This window comes from Salminus brasiliensis, chromosome 9 (genome assembly GCF_030463535.1).
Source record: "Salminus brasiliensis chromosome 9, fSalBra1.hap2, whole genome shotgun sequence".
Lineage (NCBI taxonomy): Eukaryota > Metazoa > Chordata > Actinopteri > Characiformes > Bryconidae > Salminus > Salminus brasiliensis.
The window spans coordinates 4923682-4942084 of record NC_132886.1 but is presented as its reverse complement, the minus strand read 5'-3'; positions in this window follow the sequence as shown (position 1 = coordinate 4942084).

Below are 18403 nucleotides of genomic sequence, written 5' to 3'. Positions count from 1 at the left end.
TCAGTGAACAGTTTAAATCACTGTATTCGGTTCAGTGTGTGCTCAGTAAATAAGGCTGAAATGTATCTCTGCAGGGAACACACACTATATACACACACCTAACAGAGCAGCTGCAGTGATGCACACACACATCTGCAGTGTCTGATTATTGTGGAGCAGAATTTAAGCTCAGTGCCCAGTTAAAAACCTTCAATGGTTACACAGTCTTATGGGGAGTCTTATGGGGGAGTGGTGGCTTGGTGGTTAGTGCACTGGGCTATGGATAACTGATGAGTTTGATGGGTTTGATACCCGGGCTCAGCAAGCTGCTACTGTTGGGCCCTTGAATGAAACACCACTGATTGAGCAAGGCCTTAACCCCTCTCTGTGGTCTCTAGACTGCCCACCGATTGGGGCACGTCTGCTCTCTTTGTTTGCTCACTAGTGTGTATGTCATTGTGTATAATTAGAGAAGATGTATGTCGCATCTTCTCTAATTATACTTTACTGACCTGAAACAAGCAGGAGACCATGCAGTGCTGAACTCATGACTGTGGAGAACTATAGAGAGACAAAGGGGGTTCAGGCTTTGAAGAATCAGCATCAGATTATCATAAACTATAAGGATTGCGACGCCTTCAGTCATTGTTTTTTTTCCCTAAAATCAAAGGCAAAATTAAAAACTTTTGTTGGAGTTACTGTCTCTACCGTCCAAGGAAGAAGGCTTTCTTCTAGATTTTGGAGGAGCATTGCTGTGATTTTTGATTGTATTCGCACCAAAAGCATTAGTGAGGTCCCCAACTCCCCAGCTCATCCCAAACGTATTAGATGGAGCCAGGAACACAGTTACACTGATCCATAGCTCAAAGCACAAAACTCAAAGGGGCTTTATACCCCTGTAGCCCACACCTGGCATTAGGCATGGTGTCAATACACTCATGCCTGTCTACTGCAGCGAGTCCTATTCTATTGGCAGTACTTTCCTACAGGGACTAGACAAGCTGTGTGTGAGTTTTTGCATGTGTGCATTTTTTTACGTAGCTGAATGTACTCACTAGAAGGGCTGTCTGCAAACATTTGGACATGTAGTGCATCAGTCATGCCGTTTAATTTAGATAAAAAAGTTTTTAAAGCCACAGTGAGTTTTGTGAGGCTGCAGCAGGAAGTGTGTGTAAACAACAACAACAGCACAACAGGGGGCTAATCAAATACAGTCACCACTCAGAATGCACAGGAGGAAGCTGGAAATTTTCCATCGCCTGAGAGAAGACTAAGAGACTTTGTAGAGATGAGCTGTGATGGACAGTAAACAGGAAACACTGATCTCTGAAAGGCTGTACAGAGAGCGCTGCCCAATGCCATGTGTGATTGTAGGAAAATAGGGCATAGAGAAATGTAAATCTAAGATCAAAGGTGTCATGCAAGCCACATTTCTGGGGGTGGGGCAGTTAGAGCTGGGGTATGGGGCTCTTTATCCAGACAAAAGAGAAAATAATGACAATGTAAAAATAAAAAGCTATGTAAACTATAGATAGAATCCCAAACAGTGGGCAGTGATCAACAGAACAGCTCTCCTTTATCAAAATTAAATATTATGCTACGCTATAAAGACAAAAGTATTGGGACGTTTCTTAATCATTGAATTCAGGTGTTTCATTCCATGCAATTGCCACAGGTGCATAAAATCAAGCCCCTAGCCATGCAGTCTGCCTTTCTCAGTGAAAGAGTGGGAGGTTCTAAAGAGCTCACTGAACTCCAGCGTGGTTCTGTATGTAATAGGAGACACCACTGCACCCACAACAACAACAAGTCAGCTAGTGACATTTCCTCCCTCCTAGATCTTCCTCTATCAGCTGTGAGAGTTATTATTGAACAGTAGAAGCGTTTAGGAATCACAGCTCCTCAGCCACTAAGTGGTGGACCATGTGAATTTACAGTAAAGTTAATGGGGAATATTTTATTAAACAGTAGAAATCCCACACTTAGCCATTTCAGCAATGGATGACTCTTCATTAGGCTTTCTGAAAAAAAATATTTATATATATATATATATATATATATCACAAATATACTCTAATATTCTGTGTAGTCTATATCATATCAAAGACGTTATCTCTCAAAAATGTTAGCTTTACAGGAGAGCATGGAAGTCAATTTAAAATGACCTTATTACAAGTCATTCTCATTTCCTTTGGTCCAGTCATCATGAAATTGTGTCACAATGTAAAGATCAAAAATTTACATTGACAAAAAGTTAAAAACAACAAAGGTTTTTTCATGTGACAGAGACAATAAGTAGAGTAAGGCAGGGCAAGTTGTGCTGCAGTTATTTATCCATGATCCAGTCAGTTAAAAAGCAAGAGCCTGTTTTTTTTAAAAAGGTCAGATCACAATAATGAAAGATAGAGGAATTCATATCTGTGCATACCCGAGTATTACTTTAGTAGATGTAATATAAAATCATTTTTAATGAATAATTTAATAAGAATAAGAAGTGTGTAAAAAGAAGCCTGATTCCTGAAGTGAATATTTGAGTGAGTTATAACTTAAATAATTAAATAAATAAGTATCTTTCTTACCTGTTACTGATTGAGAAGTTGTGTTGGTCTGTGTCTCTGACAGTCTTTCTTCTGTGTGATAACAGAGAATATTAAAGACAGTAGAGCTCAGTGTTTGTTTTTGTTTCTGATGCTCATTTGCATGATATTCCTGTTAACAAATGCAAATGAATAAAGAGAAAAAGAGAGGTCATGTTCCAGCAGTGTTCAGTTATCCGTGAACGAGTTAGGCCTCAAATAAATAATTAAATTTTATTTATTAGGTAGTATTATTGGGTTGTACATACAGTCACAAATAAGCCAAGACTCCTCTGGGAGATCACCTGAGCGATCACTTGATTCTAACCCTCCATCCCTAGAGTTCTAATTATTACCACCTGTATTTCTACTGATTAGTGTAGTACCTAAGCCCAGGCTATAGAGCAGACCAGTGCAAAGTATTATATCTCTTTTGCCGAACTTCTGAGCGTTTATTTTTGATTGATTTTCGTGAATGATTTTCTGCTATTGTTTTTTTTAACCTTGCCTTTTGCCGTGTGCTTTGGACTTTCTGCCTGCGGTTTGTATTTTGTATTTTGATCTTCTGCTTGTATTTTTGTAAGTAGTCATGACAAGTCATGACATTTTGACAAGTAGACATAATAAAAAGAGACAAAAAACAAACAACAAAAGCAATTATTTACATATTAAGTATACAAGTATTTTGCCTTGATCAGCATATATTAGTACAATACCAAAACTCTATGAAAATCATTTCAGCACTGTACTGGAGACAGCAAGCCACATTGTGTACCGAGGTGCCACTGCTCCCCCACTCCCCTACTGCTCAGGACCAGTGCACAGTTCACCCCAGTTCCACACAAGTGACTGGCCATCTCACCCCTAGCTGATGTAGCGATCTGCATAGGTAATACAATGCACCTCCATCTGAAAGTGCTGCTACAGGGGACCTGCTCACCACAGCAACGACCCTACAAGGTCTTATTAATGGGATCACAGCAGCCGAGCTGCATGGGCTGCCTCCCACTATAAGAGCAGGTGGGCAGAAGGAGAAGAGGTCAGGTGTGTAAGCACTCAGAGCACTCTCTGTGGACAAGGGGGCCACACAGACTATGCACAGCGCCATCCACACCTGCACACACATACAGCCACAAATGTGTATCCACACATCCATGGAGTTTTTGTTGTGAGGTCTACTAATGGGCACAGAGCAGGTGTTGCTGGAATGCTGTTCTCCAAGAACGTGGATAGTTTTAGGTAGTTTTCTTCCAAAAGTTATTCATTTTACATTTACATTTAAGGTATTTAGCAGTTGTTCTTATTCAGAACGACTTACAAAAGTGCTTTGTTATTTGCCCAAGAAAAACCTCAGCTAGTTTGAATAGACTTAAATTTAAAGATACCTCTAAGCTTAGACGCTACTAAACACAAGTCAATAAGGTGACCACTGGTGGTGTGCATTGTGCACAGATGTCTGTTCAATAAAACCCACTTGTGTAAGGCTTCAGTCCACACCGCCAGTCACCAGCAGGGGGCCAAGGTAGTGTAGTTGGAAAGCAGCTGGGAGCAGCTCTGAAAACTCCATTTCCAAGAAACCCCAGCCTCAATAACAGATGATCAGACACACTTCCTGGGCTCTGCATAAAAGCTTAAAAGAGAGAAAGAAAACAAAGGAAAAGGAAGGAAGGAAGGAAAGAAAGAAAGAAAGAAAGAAAGAAAGAAAGAAAGAAAGAAAGAAAGAAAGAAAGAAAAGACAAATAAAACTAAGAACAAGAGAAAAGAAAAAGATTTAAATCAAGTAAATTCTTTATTTAGGAGGGACACTCTGTTTAAACCAAGGGCTCAGCTCACTGCCTTTAAGTTTATTCATTTCTGTGAACAAACATTTCAGCTACAGCCTTATTTTCAGCTGTTGAAACCATTTTGATGTCCATTGTCTCCTTTGTTTGCTGTTTCCCCTTTTTTTGAGTGTTTTTCCCCTGTAGTGCAGTGGTTACTACCCTTTGGTTCAGTGGGCTGCTGGTTTGAACCTGGCTTCCAGCACTCTAAGCAAAACACACCCCATCACCCTTGTTCGCCTTGCTGATGATCCATTTCTCAGTTTGTTTATTTATTTATCTCCCTATTTTAAATAAATAAATAAACCAGGAACTTCTCTCTTGCGTCCACTTGGGGAACCCAGCCAGTGACAAAGGTGCAGCCATTTATAAACCCAGCAGAACTGGAAGGACAGCAAGCAGCTGCTACTTAGGCTCCTGTTGCTCAGGCTCCCTTTCCAGATCCTACTTCCCCCTCAGGCATGATCCCACGTAGAGGGGATACTCAGGTAACACATGCTGGAGAACAAATGCAGGGGGTTCCTGCTGCAATGTTCCCTGGTGTTTAAATAGCAACCTTCTCATTTCTCCACCAAACGTTTAAAAGTGGCTTTTATGGTGTTCTTGTTAACAGGACGTGCCCTAGCTTAGCCCACTGTACTGTAGGAGGAAAGCAGGCTGCACCGCCTCTCCTGGAACTTTCCAAAAGCTTGCGCTCTGTGGCCGATTACGTCATAGAATTCCAAACCCTACCTACAGAAGGTTGTTTGAAATGAGAAGGCCTTGATGGCCATCTTTCAGCAAGAACATAATGTAGAGTTTAAGGATGAACTGGCTAACCAGGACTAGGCCTGTCTCCTTCCCAAACATCTGTCCTTCACCTGGAGGTCACCGTTTTGTGGGGTGCCCATAAATCTACCAAACTGTGGGTCTATGTGGTTTCTGGCAACGCAGGGAGCTTTATAGACTCCACTCTTGTCTTGACTCTTGGACTACCGATAGTGCTTCTAGATCACCCATTGCCTATTCTTGCTGTAGATGGGCAGCCACTGGGGTCTGGTCCAGTTATACACTGCACTCAGCCTCTTCCATTATGGATAGGCTCACATGTTGAGAGAGTGGAAGGTTTATCTCACCTAGGCCTCTCATCTTTAGTTGGTGTTGGAGTACCCCTGGCTTGAACTTCATAACCCTCGCAACGACTGTTGTACCAGGTTGGAGTATGCATGGGAGCCCAACTACCAGGGCAATTGCTTGGGGTTCTCAGCAACCATTTTCAATGTACAGTCACCTCAGTCTCCTGCTCTAGCTGACCTCTCTTGTGTTCCAGAAGTGTACTGGGATCTCAAAGAAGTGTTCAGCAAAGAAAAGGACCAAGTCCTATTTCCACATTTGATAATGTCATTTAACCTTCTTCCAGGGTAAGGTTGTTTTCCTAATCACCTCCTGAGCATGCCACTATGCATGCTTATGTCTGAGAGGCTATGGAGTCAGGCTTCACAATGCCCCCCTCTTCTCCTGCAGGGATGAGCTTTTTCTATGTAGGAAATGGAATAACCGTAAAAGACCTTCTTCCTGTTATGCCCACTACCTTGGAGAAGCTCCAGCAGGCTTTCATATTTTCCAAGTTGGACCTGCGGAGTGCCTATAACCTCATCCTAATAAGAAAGAGGGACAAGTGTAAGACCGCATTCATCACACCCTCTGGGCATTACCAAAACCAAGTAATTCCCTTTGGGCTCATGAATGTTCCAGCTGTCTTTCAGCTCAGCCCAAGGTGTTAAGGGAGACCCTGGACAGGTTTGTATATGTGTACTTCGATGACATTTTAATGTCAAGAAACACATAGAAGAGGTGAGTTCTCCAGCTCCTGTTGGAGAGCCATCTGTTCATAAAATTGAAGAAATCTGTGTTTTATGCTGACTCCTTGGCCTTCCTGGGCTTCATTGTATCCAAGGGTGCCCTTTACATGGACCCAGGATCTTTCCGCTGGTCCAAAAACTCAACTTCATCTGCAGCACCACCTAGAGCCTGATGCCCTGTCAAGGCAGTTACTAAAGCCAGAGGATGCACTATTGATCACAAAAGATGCAGTGCCCATTCATTTTATCTTGCCCCATGATTCTTGTAAGACACACAACATCAGTCTTTAGTTCATAAAGAGATCTCTTAACTGGTGAATTAATGCCTCTTATTTTCTTTGTTATATTGTTCGAACTTTGCAGTTACACACATGGACAAAATTGTTGGTACCCCTCGGTTAATGAAAGAAAAACCTACAATGGTCACAGAAATAACTTGAATCTGACAAAAGTAATAATAAATAAAATGATATGAAATTTTACCAATGAAATTCAGACATTGCTTTTCAACCATGCTTCACAGTGACTACCTGTAGCCATATTTATAGGCCCACTGACTGATTACAAGATTGTAGACACCTGTGGTGCTAATTAGTGGACACATCTTGATTTAACATGTCCCTTTGATCACATTATGTTCAGGGGTACCAACATTTATGTCTAGGCCTGTTTAATGAGTTTACTTTTTTAAATAATTCTGTTGAGCCATGGTTCGTTCATTTGTTAATTTTCATAGAATTCTTATTTATTATTACTTTTGTCAGATTCAAATCATTTCTGTGACCATTGTGGGGGTTTTTTTCATTAAATGAGGGGTACCAACAATTTTGTCCATGTGTGTATGTATGGGTTTTCCTGTTTTTGGCTCCAATGTGGTGGATGCAGTGAAAGGTTACAGTATACACAGTATCAGGTTGTATTTTGACGGCTGACTGCATAAAATCTTTTTTTTTCAGTTTTCAGGGTTATCTGGTATGTGCTCAGGCATGCTGGAAAAAAAATAGGTTGTCCCACACTCTTCTGCATTTTAAATCCAAAATAGTTTCTTTAATGTCTTTATTTTTGTTTACAGTGGTAACTATTTGAGAGTTTAGTGTAATGACTGTTTTTAGTTCGTTTTATTTTTCAGGGTCTCATTTTGTGATTGATTGAATTCTATCCTGTTCTCATGGTGAGATATCTGATAAAGCGTTCACCGTTAGGCTACTCATTGGTGCATCACATGCAAAATACTTTGTCCAGACATGAAAGCTGACACCTGTTGGAACATTGTGGTCTTGCAGGGCCACATTCAGCAGGATGCAACATCAGGTAGCGTTCAGGCAGACCTTCATTGAAAAAAGAACCACTATTCAGTAAGGCTCTGTCTTACAGTATGGAAGTAAGATTTACATAAATACACCAAGAAACTTCATAATAGATCTAATAGATATGGTGTTGTCTACCCCTAACTGTAAAGCATACACAATCTGAATGTAAATACAGAGAAACTGAAGGTGCAATGAGTTTAGATGGAAACATCACAGACTTTCCCATCTATCCTGGGAAGTTATTTGAGTCTCCCGAATATCTGTATCATCTCCCTGATGCCCACAAATGATCTACACTCTAAATAGATGGTTCAATTGAATGTCCTAGCATAGTCATACATTTACTCTTTGTAAACACAGGTGTAGATTTAAGAAGGCAGGAGGGGACTTGTCCTCTTTAATATTTGGAGAGGGAGAAATTGTCCTTAATTGCTCTCAACACATCAGGTTTTTAACACAGTTTTAGGATTGCTTTTGGTTGTTACATTTGACCGAAAATATGTATTTTAAGTAGTAGTGTTAATCTATTAAAACTGTTAATCACAACAAGTTAAAATGCTAGCTACCACATTCTTGAATTTCTGGGTCCTAGAATTTCTGGATCCTTGAATTTCTGGGTCCTTGAATTTCTGGGTCCTTGAATGAATGCCTAATAAACTAAAGAATTTTATAAAGTCTAAAGAATTTTCTCAGGTCTCAGTGTAGTTTTGAGAACTTTAGCCTCTAATAAAACAAAGCTCGAACACAGAAGATTTAATAGAGAGATAAATAGATGATGGAAGAGAAGATATCACTAAATGAAATGCTAATACATCACAAGACTCTGTAAAAAGAGTGAGCTATGGGGGGAAGGGGCCAAATTGGATGAGATGTTTCATTTGCATTAAAAAAGGCTATTTTTAACTAGAGTTTAAACTGACTGAATATTTGTTTTAAGCCATTTATAAAGCTGTGATTTCTGCCAGATTTGTAGGAAATACAATCCCAGCACTGGACGTCTTTCTTGTGCTTTTGCTTTAGCAGGGGTTAGAGGTGATATGAATGGTTGGTCCCTGATATGAATGGTTGAATAGGTATAAAGTCAACAATACAGAGAATCATCTTTCATGTCCACAAATGAACAGGACAGGGAAATGTACCAGGAAAGCTTTATGTGATTTTTTTAAACATTTGGAAATTACTGAGAAAATATCATTTAAATGAAAAAAAAAAGAAGTAACACCGCTTACACATTAATACACAACCCAAATACCCCATTGCAGAAATGCTTAGAGAACGTTTCTATTAATGGACTAAATACACATCGCCACCGTAACGTGAGAAAACGTTGTATCCTCATGTTTGTTTTTTTTTCACTTTTTGACAAAATGTGAATCTGGCAGTTGTTCTTGACATTTTAACAGAATGTCCTGATGGATGGACCAAAAGAAATGCTCCAAGATAACATGGAAAAAAAAATCTTAGTACATTGACTTCCAGGAGGGACAACCATCGATATGAAATATAAAAGAAAGTAATTTATAAATAAGACATTTTACATAATCGTACATAGAAACTGTACATCAAACTTACTTTGATGACCAGTGTGACCCTCAACCATGAGTATCTTTAATAATTGGCATCCTCTATCAGAGCAGACAATAATAATCAATCTTCATTTCACCATCAGTTTATTTAGCTGTGGACAAATACATAAGACCTCAGACCTGCTCTAGGTGGTGCTGCAGATGAAGTTGAGGGTCTGGGTCTCTGGCAGACTGACCCACTGCTTACTTCCAGACTGAACCGCTCCTGTTCTTTCTCTTCCACTGCAGTCTTCCTCCTCTGTCCCGTTCCCTGGAGCCCAGTTCTGGTAGCAGGGGAACTCTCCACTCACCCAGAACCAGAAGCTCAGAGTGCAGGTGTGACGCAGACCCATCCACACATTAGCAGTGGAGGCATTTTGAGAAATGATCTCCACCTGGTGCTGAATGTCCTCAGTGTGAACAGAGACCAGGTCCACATGATTCTCTCTGCAGTATCTCAGAGCTTCTCTCCACGTCTTGTTCTGTTTAATGAGGATGAGCGGGATCTCTGCAGAAGGGGGAGGAGAAAGATTTGACCCAATGTAGTAGTTCAGTTATTCTAGTTGTTGCTGTTCGTGGTTAATAATTCACTATTCAGATGTTTTTCAAAATCCAAACGCAAATATTAAGTGAATGAACTGGAGCTGTAACAGAATTACTGCATTATCACCTCATATTACCCACCATAGCAGACAAATGGATTAGGCCAACGGCAGCCTGCATCAGTCCATCTGTATCCATGTTCACTTTCTAATGTCACACAGATATCACCCACATCATTGTTCGGCTCTCCAGTGTACCAGTCACTGTATGAGAAGTTACTCCCATCTGACCAGAACCAGCTCTAGAGGCACATTAACACCTGATCAGTGAACAGTTTAAATCACTGTATTCGGTTCAGTGTGTGCTCAGTAAATAAGGCTGAAATGTATCTCTGCAGGGAACACACACTATATACACATCTAACATAGCAACTGCAGTGATGCACACACACATCTGCAGTGTCTGATCTATACACCACTGATTGAGCAAGACCCTCACCCCTCTCTGCGGTCTCTGGGCACCGATTGGGGCACGTCTGCTCACTTTGTGACTTTGTGTGTTTGTTCACTAGTGTGTATGTCATTGTGTCAGGAGTACTACACATCTTCTCTAATTGTTCAAAACTGCTTACTCTAGTGGTCTCTCCAGGTTTCTGTCTCAGTCCTATCCAGAAATGTCCTGTTGTTCTGTTAACAGCAGCTTGTACAGCGTCCATTTCCTCCTGGTTCTCAATGGTGGCCAGATCAGTGAAATTCTCTCTACAGTATTCCTGAGCTTCAGTCCAGTTCTTTCCTTCTTTCACCACATGAAACTGACGAGTCCCACACAAGGAGAGAGTCCACAGAGCTGTAGGGGTTAAAGCTCTCATCAGCATGGCAGTACAGTAATGAAGCAGCAGAGAGTTTTACAGATGATTATGAACTCCACTGACCTGAGAAAAGCAGGAGACCATGCAGTGCTGAACTCATGACTGTGGAGAACTACAGAGAGACAAAGGGGGTTCAGGCTTTGAAGAACCAGCAGTATATTAGATTATCATAAACTATAAGGATTGGGACTTCAGTCATTGTTTTTCTAATATCAAGGGTAAAAATAAAAACTTTACCCTGATTTTGTTGGAGTTACTGTCTCTACCGTCCAAGGAAGAAGGCTTTATACTAGATTTTGGAGGGATTGCTGTGATGGTTTGATTGTATTCAGCAACAAAAGCAATAGTGAGGGCCCCTCAGCTCATCCCAAACATATTAGATGGAGCCAGGAACACAGTTACACTGCTCCATAGCTCAAAGCACAAAACTCAAAGGGGCTTTATACCCCTGTAGCCCACACCTGGCATTAGACATGGTTTCAATACACTCATGCCTGTCTACTGCAGAGAGTCCTATTCTATTGGCAGTACTTTACTACAGGGACTAGACAAGCTGTGTGTGAGTTTTTGCATAGGTGTAATTTTTTCCATAGCTGAATGCACTCACTAGAAGGGCTGTCTGCAAACATTTGGACATATAGTGCATGTCAGTCATGCCGTTTTATTTTGATATAAAAATATAAACAGAGAGGTGCAGCAGGATGTATATGTGAACAACAGCACAACAGTGGGCTAATCAAATACAGTCACCACTCAGAATGCACAGGAGGAAGCTGGGAATTTTCCATCGCCTGAGAGAAGACTAAGAGACTTTAGAGAGATGAGCTGTGATGGACAGTAAACAGGAAACACTGATCTCTGAAAGGCTGTACAGAGAGTGCTGCCCAATGCCATGTGTGATTGTAGGAAAATAGGGCATATAGAAATGTAAATCTAAGATCAGAGGTGTCATGCAAGCCACATTTCTGGGCATGGAGCAGTTAGAGCTGGGGTATGGGGCTCTTTATCCAGACAAAAGAGAATATGACACTACACTATAAGGACAAAAGTATTGGGACGTTTCTTAATCATTGAATTCAGGTGTTTGATTCAGTCCCATTGCCACAGGTGTATAAAATCAAGCCCCTAGCCCTGCAGTCTGCCTTTAAGAGTGGGAGGTTCTGAAGAGCTCTCTGAACTCCAGCGTGGTTCTGTATGTAATAGGAGACACCGCTGCAACAACAACAACAAGTCAGCAGGTGACACTTCCTCCCTCCTAGATCTTCCTCCATCAGCTGTGAGAGTTATTATTGAACAATAGAAGTGTTTAGGAATCACAGCTCCTCAGCCACTAAGTGGTAGACCATGTGAATTTACAGTAAAGTTAATGGGGAATATTTTATTAAACAGCAGAAATCCCACACTTAGCCATTTCAGCAATGGATGACTCTTAATTAGGCTTTCCTTTAAATAAGGTACAAGTTATCACCCACAGAAGCGTGTGACACTGATATGGTTCATAAACAACATTAATCTGAAACTCCACAAATATACTCTGTGTAGTGTATATCACAAAAATGTTATGTCAACAAAAAGCTTTATAGGAGAGCATGGAAGTCAAGGTAAAATGACCTTATTACAAGTCATTCTGGAGCATTTCTATTAGTCCATTCATCATGAAATTGTGTCACAATGTAAAGATCAAAAATTTACATTGACAAAAAGTAAAAAACAGCAAAAATGGAGAAACAAGGTTTTTATGTGACAGAGACAATAAGTAGAGTAAGGCAGGTTAAGTTGTGCTGCAGTTATTTATCCATGATCCAGTCAGTTAAAAAGCAAGAGCCTGTTTTTTAAAAAGGTCAGATCACAATAAAGAAAGATAGAGGAATTCATACCTGTGAAATTGTATAACTTCAGTCGATGTAATATAAAATCATTTTTAATGAATAATGTTCTAAGGATAAGAAGTGTGCAAAATAAGATAATCCTGAAGTGAATATTTGAGTGAGTTTCAGCTTAAAGTATCTTTCTTACCTGTTACTGATCGAAACGTTCTGTTGGTCTGTGTCTCCTTCTTCTGTGTAATACCAAAGGAAACTAAAGACTGTGTTTGTTTTTGTTTCTGATGCTCATTTGCATGATATTCCTGTGAACAAATGCAAATGATCAAAGACACAAGGAGAGCTCATGATCCACTTTTTTTTAATTATTATTATTTCTTCTATTGTGTTTTTTTAACCTTGCTTTTTGCCGTATCCTTTGGACTTTCTGTCTGCATTTAGTATTTTGTATTTTGATCTTCAGCTTGTATTTTTGACTATGTTTCTGCCTTGCCCTTTTTGGTTGGTTCCGTTGGGTTTGGATGTTTATTCTTCTTTGCCTCCTAGAATTGACCCTAGCCTGTAAATTGTGATCATGAACTTGGATTACGATTCGTTTAGTAAAGTCTCTTTTATGTTTCACCTTTGCAGGGGTCTAAATCTGCTTGGCATGTTATACATACATGCTCTTTCACCTGGACATGTCCTCATTTTAGTATGTAAAAGTTACATTTATGTTTACATAAAAAATATGAATGTTAATATAAAGCCATAAATCAATAATTAGATTTTTATTTTATATATTTATACATATTATATATTGCTATTTTATTGCTTTTTATTTGCAGTGTAACAAAACATTACATAAGACAAGAAGACATGATAAAAAGGAGACAAAAAAAACAAACAAAAAACAAACAACAACTATTTACATATTAGTATTTTACCTTGATCAGCATATATCAGTACAATATCAAAACTATGAAAATCATTTCAGCACTACAAACAGCACCGATGGGCTGGACCATCTACAGAGGTGCCCTCACCCCTCCCCCTCAGCACTGTCTCTTCTCCTCTGCCCAGGACCAGTGCACAGTTCACCCCAGTTCCACACAAGTGACTGGCCATCTCACCCCTAGCTGATGTAGCGATCTGCATAGGTAATACAATGCACCTCCATCTGAAAGTGCTGCTACAGGGGACCTGCTCACCACAGCAACGACCCTACAAGGTCTTATTAATGGGTTTACAACAGCCGAGCTGCATGGGCTGCCTCCCACTATAAGAGCAGGTGGGCAGAAGGAGAAGAGGTCAGGTGTGTAAGCACTCAGAGCACTCTCTGTGGAAAAGGGGGCCACACAGACTACGCACAGCGCCATCCACACCTGCACAAACATACAGCCACAAATGCACAACCACATATCCACCCCCGTCCCTGCATGCACACCAACATATACACGTACATTAATAAATTCTGTTTTGCTTTGTTTTGGATTACTAAGGCAACAAAAGTCAGATTTAGTCAGGTGCAGTAGGAAGATGCTGTCTGTTTTTCTAGTTAAGAAGATGCTAAAAGTAGTGATTTGGAGTTTTTGTTGTGAGGTCTACTAGTGGGCAAAGAGCAGGTGTTATTCATTCAATTATTCATTTTACATTTACATTTAAGGTATTTAGCAGATGCTCCTCTCCAGAGCGACTTACAAAAGTGCTTTACTATTTACCCAAGAAGAACCTCAGCTAGTTTGAATAGACTAAACATTTATTTTTTTTTTTTTAAGTTTAGATACTACTAAACACAAGTCAATAAGGTGACCACTGGTACACATCCCTATAATGCATGAAAGTAGTTGTCTGTGGTGTTGTGTCTGTTTTGTTAAAACTCACTAGTGTAAGGCTTCAGTCCACACCGCCAGTCACCAGCAGGGGGCCAAGGTGGTGTAGTTGGAAAAAAGCTGGGAGCAGCTCTGAAAACTCCATTTCCCAGAAAGATAAGATAAGATAGTCCTTTATTAGTCCCGCAGTGGGGAAATTCTCAACCCCAGCGCTAATTACAGATGATCAGACACACCTGCTGGGCTCTGCATAAAAGCTCTCCCAAACAGTGGCTCAGTGCTGCACATTTGTACAGGGGCAGACAGTAAACGGGTAAAGAGAAAATGGAAGGAAAGAAAGAAAGAAAGAAGAGTCAAGTCAAGTAAATTCTTTATTCAGGAGGGACACTCTATTTAAACCAAGGGCTCAGCTCACTGCCTTTAAGTTTATTCATTTCTGTGAACAAACATTTCAGTTACAGCCTTATTTTCAGCTCCAAGGCTGAGGATGTTTTTTTTTTTGTTGAACCCAGTTTGATCTCCATTGTCTCCTTTGTTTGCTGTTCCACCTTTTTTGTCTCCACCTTTTTTGTTTTTTCCCCTGTAGTGCAGTGGTTATACACTACCCTTTGGTTCAGTGGGCTGCTGGTTTGAACCTGGCTTCCAGCATTCTAAGCAAAACACACCCAATCACCCTTGTTAGCCTTTCTGGTAATCTATTCCTCAGTTTGTTTATTTATTTATCTCCATATTTTAAATATATAAACGAACCAGGAACTTTGCTCTTGGAGCCCAACTGCCAGGGTAATTGTTTGGGGTTCTCAGCACCTATGTCCAAAGTACAGTCACCCCAGTCTCCTGCCCCAGCTGACCTCCCTTGTGGTCCAGAAGTGTACTGGGATCTCAAAGAAGTGTTCAGCAAAGAAAGGACCAAGTCCTATTTCCACATTTGATAATGTCATTTAACCTTCTTCCAAGGGAAGGTTGTTTTCCTAATCACCTCCTGAGCATGCCTCTATGCATGCTTATGTCTGGGAGGCTATGGAATCAGGCTTCACAATGCCCCCCTCTTCTCCTGCAGGGATGAGCTTTTTCTATGTAGGAAATGGAATAACAGTAAAAGACCTTCTTCCTCAAAAGATGCAGTACCCATTCGTTTCATCTTGCCCCATGATTCTTGTAAGACACAACATCAGCTTTTAGTTCATAAAGAGATCTCTTAACTGGTGAATTAATTATTTTCTTTGTTATATTGTACGAACATTGCAGTTACACACGTGGACAAAATTGTTGTTACCCCTCGGTTAATAATAGAAAAACCAGCAATGGTCACCGAAATAACTTGAATCTGACAAAAGTAATAATAAATAAAATGCTATGAAAATTAACCAATAAAATTCAGACATTGCTTTTCAACCATGCTTCACAGTGACTACCTGTAGCCATATATATAGGCCCACTGACTGATTACAAGATTGTAGACACCTGTGATGCTAATTAGTGAACACACCTTGATTTAACATGTCCCTTTGGTCACATTATTTTCAGGGGTACCATCATTTTTGTCAAGGCCTGTTCACTTTTTTTTTAATTCTGTTGAAACATGGCTCAAAATCAATGTCGGATTTTCATTTGTTCATTTTCATAGAATTCTTATTTATTATTACTTTTGTCAGATTCAAATCATTTCTGTGACCATCGTGGGTTTTTCTTTCATTAACTGAGGGGTACCAACAATTTTGTCCATGTGTGTATATATGGGTTTTCCTGTTTTTGGCTCCAATGTGGTGGATGCAGTGAAAGGTTACAGTACACACAGTATCAGGTTGTATTTTGATGGCTGACTGCATAAAATATTTTTTTTAGTTTTCAAGGTTATCCGGTATGTGCTCAGGTATGCTGGAAAAAAACTATGTTGTCCCACGCTCTTCTGCACTGTAAATCCAAAATAGTTTCTTTAATTTCTTTATTTTTGTTTACAGTGGTAACTATTTGAGAGTTTAGTGTACTGACTGGTTTTAGTTTGTTTTCTTTTTCAGAGTCTCAATTTGTGATTGATTGAATTCTACACTGTTCTCATGGTGAGATATCTGATGAAACATTCACCGTTAGGCTACTCATTGGTGCATTACATGCAAAATACTTTGTCCATTTATAAAGCTGTGATTTCTGTCAGATTTGCAAAGAATGCAATCCCAGCACTGGGCATCTTTCTTGTGTTTTTGCTGTAGCAGACTGAGCTCCTCTTTTCCTCAAGGAAATACTATACTGTTAAAGGTATACAAATGAGTTGAGTACATTTTATTGTCACATTTTCTGCATATATCCAGCTGAAAGAATGAAAACAGTAGAGTAAGTATACAGCTTATGCTTTTATTTAAGGACTGCAAATAAACAATTTTTGTGTGTCTGATATTTTTGTCAGTGCATCCGTTAATCACCCTCTGTCTCTTGGGGGTTGTAGAGGTGATTGGGCTACTTCCCTGATATGATTGGTTGACTGGGTATGAAGTGAACAATACAGAGAATAATCTTTCATGTCCACAAATGAACAGGACAGGGAAATGTACCAGGGAAGCTTCATGTGATTTGTTTAATGTGATTAATAAACTACTGATAATGCTGCACTTTTATAGATTTAATATGATAAATAGGACTAAATAAAGACACGGGGGGGGGGGGGGGGTCAGAAGTTAGGCTAGCAATTACAATATTACCATTACAATTATGAGCATTCATTCATCTTTTAGCAACACTGAACAGGGCAAACCACTTGAAATAGGCTAGAGGTGGCAATTCTCCTGTGATCTGGGCAGGAAGCACATTTATTTACAGGCTACTTCAAAATGCAGGCCCTGACAAACATTTATTTGTGTGTGTGTTTGTGTATGTATGTATATGTATATATATACATGTGTACAATTATTATTTCAAAGTGGGTGACACTGTAAATTTCTGTCTGTCAAATATTGACAAATAATTTTTTTAACATTTTGTTCATTTCAAACATCAGACTTTCTATGTTTGAAATCTATTGAAGTTTAATGGTGTGTGTGTGTGTGTGTGTGTGTGGTTATAAGATTTAATCCCTATTTCAGCATAAATAAAGTGTAATCTGCCCTTTGATCTCAACAGTAGCACTGCTGTGTTTACATCCCTAAGACTTGGTAAGATGATTAATTTGTATAAAAAAAACTACACATGAAAGTTTGCAGATAAATTGTGTGTGTTAATGCATGAATGCTGACAGTACTAATTTAAAGAGAAAAAGTAGTAAGCTGATCCTGTTGAAGAGATTTTTAATGATTAAAAATGAACTTAAAGAATAGAATGGACCATAAATATCATAAATACATTTGTGCTGTCTCTCCTAATATTCCACAGTATAGTCAAATGCTCAAAATATGTTCCCATAATGTGGAAAAAACTATGAATGAATAGTAGAATCTTCTTATTAAACCACCAAATCGACTGACAAGAATCTGAGTCGGGACAGTCCTGAACTGCAGTAACACACAGACATCTGCTGCTTCTGTTCATGGAGCAGAATCTGATCTTAAAGCCAATTTAATTTCTTTTTCTAAACCTGGATCCTACATGGTGTCAGGAGTACTACACATCTTCTCTAATTGTTCACAACTGCTTACTTTGTTCTCTTCAGGTTTTTGTCTCAGTCCTATCCAGAAATTGCCTGTTGTCCAGTTGAGAGCAACATTTACAGCATCCATTTCCTCCTGATTCTCAATGGTGGCCAGATCAGTGAACTTCTCTCTGCAGTATTTCTGAGCTTCAGTCCAGGTCTTATTCATTTTCACCACATGAAACTGACGAGTCCCACACAAGGAGAGAGTCCACAGAGCTGTAGGGGTTAAAGCTCTCATCAGCATGGCAGTACAGTAATGAAGCAGCAGAGAGTTTTACAGATGATCATGAACTCCACTGACCTGAGAAAAGCAGGAGACCATGCAGTGCTGAACTCATGACTGTGGAGAACTACAGGGAGAAAAGGGGGTTCAGGCTTTGAAGAACCAGCAGTATATCAGATTATCATAAACTATAAGGATTGGGACTTCAGTCATTGTTTCTCCAAAATCAAGGGTAAAACTAAAAACTTTACTCTGCTTTTGTTGGAGTTACTGTCTCTACCGTCCAAGGAAGAAGGCTTTATACTAGATTTTGGAGGAGCATTGCTGTGATGGTTTGATTGTATTCAGCAACAAAAGCATTAGTGAGGTCCCCAACTCCCCAGCTCATCCCAAACGTGTTAGATGGAGCCCCATCCATCATT